Source organism: Dendrobates tinctorius, unplaced genomic scaffold, assembly GCF_039654945.1.
Source record: "Dendrobates tinctorius isolate UK_male_01 unplaced genomic scaffold, ASM3965494v1 ptg000342l, whole genome shotgun sequence".
Lineage (NCBI taxonomy): Eukaryota > Metazoa > Chordata > Amphibia > Anura > Dendrobatidae > Dendrobates > Dendrobates tinctorius.
The window spans coordinates 6,680,861-6,687,024 of NW_027362008.1; positions in this window are offsets into that span (position 1 = coordinate 6,680,861).

A 6,164-nucleotide genomic window follows, 5' to 3' on the forward strand; every position below is an offset into this window, starting at 1 on the left:
GTAAGGTGGGACAAAATCCTTGGAAACCCATGCGTGGTTCATTTGAATGAAGGTTAGATCATCCACATTTTGGGTCGACAGACGGGTCCTTTTTTCTGTCAGTATTGATCCAGCAGCACTGAAGACTCTTTCCGATAGCACACTTGCAGCTGGGCATGCGAGCTCCTGTAAGGCATATTGTGCCAATTCAGGCCAGGTGTCCAGTTTAGCTGCCCAATAGTCAAATGGGAATGACCTGTGAGGGAAAACATCGATATTGGAGGAAAAGTAGTTTGTAACCATACTTGACAAGTGCTGTCTCCTGTCACTTTCAATCGATGCAGTATTACCAGTCGTGTGAGCGGGACTTGAAAAATCAGTCCACAACATGGTCATGAAACCCCTGTCTCCAACGCCACTTCTGATGTGTGCACCACGAACACCTCTTTCATGTTGCCCCCTACGACTCATGTGAGAACCATGACTGCCGCTGTGTGCTGGGAATGCCTCAAACAAACGGTTTACCAGAGTTGCTTGTTAGCCAAAATTAGCTCTTGGTTCTCCTGTGGCATGATGTTTTGGAATTTGCCTTTATAGCGTGGATCCAGGATGCTGGCCAACCAGTAGTCGTCATCGTTCATCATTTTGGCAATGCATGGGTCCCTTTTTAGGATCTGCAAGGCATAATATCACACATGTGGGCCAATGTTCCAGGTGTCAATGATACACTGCAAGTGCTGGGTGGAGGAGCACTTTCTGGCAAATCAACATCCCTCCAGTCACGCACAAACCCTGTACCTGACCTTGCCATGCCAACATTTTCTCTTGCCCCCTGAGAAGCATCCTCCTCCCCTAAATAATCATCATCATCCTCCTCCTCCTCCTCTTCCTCTTCTTCCTCCACCTTGTCCAGGAGAGTTCCCTGAGCAGACAATGGCTGACTGTCATCAAGGCTTCCCTACTCCTCTTTCTCCTCGGCTGCAGATGACTGCTCCTTAATGTGCATCAAAGTTTGAATGAGCAGACGCATAATTGGGATGCTTATGCTTATGACGGCGTCATCTGTGCTTACCAGCCGTGTGCATTCCTCAAACACTGAAGGACTTTACAGAGGTCTTTCAGCTTCGACCACTGCACACCAGACAGCTCCATGTCTGCCTTCAAACTGCCTGCCCGTGTATCCTCCCACAAATGCATTACAACCTGCCTCTGTTCACACAGACTCTGAACCATGTGCAGGGTGGAGTTCCACCTTGTTGCAACATCAATATCTAGGCGGTGCTTGGGAAGGTGGAGCAATCGATGCAGCTTCTGCATACGACTGGAGTGTACGGGTGACCGGCGGATGTGCAAGCACAGTCTTCGCACCTTATGGAGCAGGGGTGTTAACTCCGGATAATTATTGCGGAAGCACTGCACCACCAGGTTCATGGCTGCCACAAAATTCCGGCCATTATCACTAACTACCTTGCCTGCCTCAAGATGTAGATTGCCCAGCCATGACTCAGTTTATCGCTGCAAGTAATTGGCCAGTACCTCCGCGGTGTGTCTGTTGTCACCCAAACACATCATCTTCAACACAGCCTGCTGACACTTACCACTAGCTGTTCGATAGTGGGACACCATGTGTGCAACACTGGCAGCTGCGGATGGAGTGCTCGTGCGACTGCGCTCTGTGGACGCGCTTTCGCTTCTGGAGGAGGAGGGTCGAACGCCTACAGCCAATGATACTGCGTAGGCCATGAGCTTGTGGAAAGCTTCGCTTTCCACCAACCGGTAGGGCATCATCTCTAACGAGATTAGTTTGGCAATGTGGGCGTTCAAACAGTGTGTACGTGGATGAGAAGATGAGTACTTTCTTGTCCTACTGAAAGTCTCTGGTAGGGTGAGCTGGATTTGAGAGCTGCATATGGTGGAAATAGCGGTGGACATGGCGGACTGAGAGGGTTGGTGATGGTGATGGTGTTGGTGGTGTTGCTGATGGCCTAGATTCAGTCTTTCGTAGCAATAACATTGTGATTCCCTGACTGCTTTGGCCTTGCGACGACACCTCAACATTTGCTGCTGGTGGTGTGCTAACTGGTGGGCTTACAGTGGGGGAAGCGATGTAGCATTGCTGACTACCTTCATTCGGAGCAGGTGCACATGTGGTACGTGAGGTTTGGTAGTCCGTCCACGATTGCAAGTGCATGATGGATAAATGTCTAAGCATGCAACTGGTATTCAAATTTCTCAGATTTTTCCCTCGGCCAAAGGTCTTTGCGCACTTCTTACAGATAACCTTTGCCTGATCATTAGGATTTTTTGCGATGCTCATGCTTATGATGGCATCGTCTGCGCTTACCAGCCGTGTGCATTCCTCAAAACACTGAAGGACTTTACAGAGGTCGTTCAGCTTCGACCACTGCACACCTGTCAACTCCATGTCTGCCCTCAAAGTGCCTGCCCGTGTATCCTCCCACAAATGCATTACGGCCTGCCTCTGTTCGCACAGCCACTCAACCATGTGCAGGGTGGAGTTCCACCTTGTTGCAACGTCGATAATTAGGCGGTGCTTGGGAAGGTGGAGCATTCGCTGCAGCTTCTGCATACGACTGGCGTGTACCAGCGACCGGCGGATGTGCGAGCACAGTCTTCGAACCTTAAGGAGCAGGCCTGTTAAATCCGGATAATTAGTGAGGAAGCACTGCACCACCAGGTTCAAGGTGTGAGCCAAGCAAGGTATGTGTCTGAGTTTTGAAAGGGCTATGGCTGCCACAAAATTCCGGCCGTTATGACTAACTACCTTGCCTGCCTCAAGATGTAGACTGCCCGCCATGACTCAGTTTGTCGCTGAAAGTAGTCGGCCAGTACCTCTGCGGTGTGTCTGTCGCCCAAGCACATCATCTGCAACACAGCTTTCCACTAGCTGCTCGATAGGGGGACACCTCGTTTGCAACACTGTCAACTGCAGATGCAGTGCTCGTGCGACTGCGCTCTGTGGACCAGCTTTTGCTTCTGGAGGAGGAGGAGGGTCGAACACCTACAGCCAACTGTTTCCTATACTGTGGGCTAGGCAGCACTGTTCCACCACCGCTGTCCCCTGTGGACCCTGCATCCACCACATTTACCCAGTGCGCAGTGATGGAAATGTAACGGCCCTGGCCATGCCTACTTGACCATGCATCAGTTGTGAGGTGCACCTTTCCAACTCACTGACAGCTTGAGTGCATGGACAATGCGGTCTTTCACATGAAGGTGGAGTGCTGGGATGGCTTTGCGAGAAAAGAAGTGGCGACTGGGTAGTTCATAGCATGGAACTGCGTAGGCCATTAGTTCGTGGAAAGCTGCGCTTTCAACCAACCGATAAGGCATCATCTCTAACGAGATTAGTTTGGCAATGTGGGTGTTGAAAGCCAGTGTACGCGGATGAGAGGATGAGTACTTTTTTGTCCTACTCATAGTCTCTGGTAGGGTGAGCTGGACTTGAGAGCTGGATATGGTGGAAGCAGCGGTGGACATGGCGGACTGAGAGAGGGTTGGTGATGGTGATGGAGTTGGTGTTCTTTCTGATGGCCTAGATTCAGTCTTTCGTTGCAATAACAGTCTGATTCCCTGAATGATTTGCCCTTGCGACGACAACTCAACATTTGCTGCTGGTGGTGTGCTAACTGGTGGACTTACAGTGGGGGAAACAATGTAGCGTTGCTGACTACCTTCTTTGGGAGCAGGTGCACATGTGGTACGTGAGGTTTGGTAGTCCATCCACGCTTGCAAGTGCATGGTGGTTAAATGTCTTAGCATGCAACTGGTATTCAAATTTCTCAGATTTTTCCCTCGGATAAAGGTCTTTGCGCACTTCTTACAGATTACCTTTGCCTGATCATTAGGATTTTGTTCAAAAAAGAGCCACACTGCACTCTTCCTACTAGGGAAGACAGTTTGAGGCCTTGCACGCTGTGCTTTTTTGACCGTCTGGCCAAGCTGTCCTGCAATTTTTTGGGTTTTTGTAACCCGTTTTTGGACTGCTTCGGGCCTGCCAGATAACAACTGTTGCGATGTCGATGCCCACTGCGGATGCTCCTCCTCCTCTTCTGAGCTATTGGCAGGGGCACACTCTACCCCCAATGGATGCCAATCTCGGTCAACAACTGGGTCATCCATCACCTCCTCTTCAATGTCATGTGCACCTTCCTCTTTGTCACCGTGTATGGTAATATAGTATGCGGGAGGGGGCAACTGAGTTTCATCAGGGTCAGATTCTGGCTCAGTACACTGCGAGGACAATGTAGTGCTCTGAGTGAATGTACCAGCAGAAAAATCTAGCAGTGGCTGTGCATCAGTGCACTCCATGTCAGATTCATCTTGGCCTGGGTAATTCACGATTTGACTTGATAACCCAGGCATGGTATGTGAAAACAGCTCCATGGAGTAATCTGTAGTGTGGCCTACCGCATCCTTCAATTTGGGTAGGGGTGAAGGACACAAGGAAAGGTGTGGTTCATGACCATGAGCCTCCAATGACGACACAGTGCTTTTATTTTTTAAAACTTCAGAAGAGGAGGCGATAGAGCTGGAGGCTGAGTCAGCAATGTAAGCCAAAACTTGTTCTTGCAGCTCCGGCTTTAGATGCGGTTTACCTACTCCCAGAAAAGGGAGCCTTCGAGGCCTTGTGGAGCCAGACGATGACGCAGCCTCAACACCTCCAGTGTTATGATAGAGTCACCGTAGGTGGCAAACACAAAAATAGAAGCTACGTCCAGAAAACCAGAGAAGTTGGCCGCTATCAGATTGCAGACCCCTGAACCTATCAACACAACTAGAAGTAGCCATGGGGGGTTCCTACGGTGCCCTAGACCCCTCGATCACAGCCGGAGAGCTAAATAGCCTGAAGACAAAAAGGGGAAATCTAAACTGCCCCAGAGCAGACCCCAAAGAAATAGGCAGCCCCCAACATATAATGACGGTGAAGCAAGATGAAAAAACACTCACACAGATAGAAAGATAGGCTGAGCAAAAGATGGGGCCCAAGCTAACTAAATAGGACAGGAAAGGACGGATGCTGTCTGCAATCTGCCAAAACCCTATCAAAGACAATAGCCAACGGGCTGATATGAAAAAAGACCCTGAAGACGCTAGGCTTCAAAAATACTATATCAGTACTCAGGTATTTTCTGAAGACAGAGCAAAAAGGACTTCAGCTCACCCCAGCAGGGAATGGCAGAAATCCAGAAAAACAAAGCAAAACAAAATCAAAACACAAATGCAAAAAGTAGAGCAGAAAACTTAGCTTTTGAAGTGCAGTAATTCAGGCTGATCTCCAAGAATCCCTCAGAGAAATCACCCGCAGGGCAGAAGGGCGTCGGCAGCCTTATATCCAGTCCGTAACTCCACTCAGCCAGTCATCATCATTAGGCTCAGGTGCTTGATAATCAGGCTCACTACCTTCCTTTACCAGAAGAGAGAGATCATCAGGCCTCAGGGGCGAAGGGGAAAATGAACTCACAACACTCCAGTATTAGGTGCTATTTTGCTTTTGCCACTACCAGCAGATCCACCACCAACACCAACACCATCATTACCAGCTGCCAACCCCCGCCCACTTCCACGGACTCTTCCACCACACTTCCTCATTTTTTGGAAAAATTTACCCAAATTTACACCAACTCTCTGGTACTGTAAAACAAGGTACAAGGTGTATATAGTACTGTGTAGACTTGGAATGTCTCTACACTTCAGGACACTGTGGGATTCAGTCAGGCCCTGTTTATTTAACACCGCTATATGAAAGGCAGATTCTCTATGCTGAAAGAAAGGTTTATAGAGGACTGTGGAGAATTGGAATGTCTCCACACTTCAGGACACTGTGGGATTCAGTCAGGCCCTGTTTATTTAACACCTCAATATGACAGGCAGATTCTCTATGCTGTTAGAAAGGTGTGTAGAGGACTGTGTAGAATTGGAATGTCTCCACACTTCAGGACACTGTGGGATTCAGTCAGGCATTGTTTATTTAACACCGCTATATGACAGGCAGATTCTCTATGCTGTTAGAAGGGTGTATAGAGGACTGTGTAGAATTGGAATGTCTCCACACTTCAGGACACTGTGGGATTCAGTCAGGCATTGTTTATTTAACACCGCTATATGACAGGCAGATTCTCTATGCTGTTAGAAGGGTGTATAGAGGACTGTGTAGAATTGGA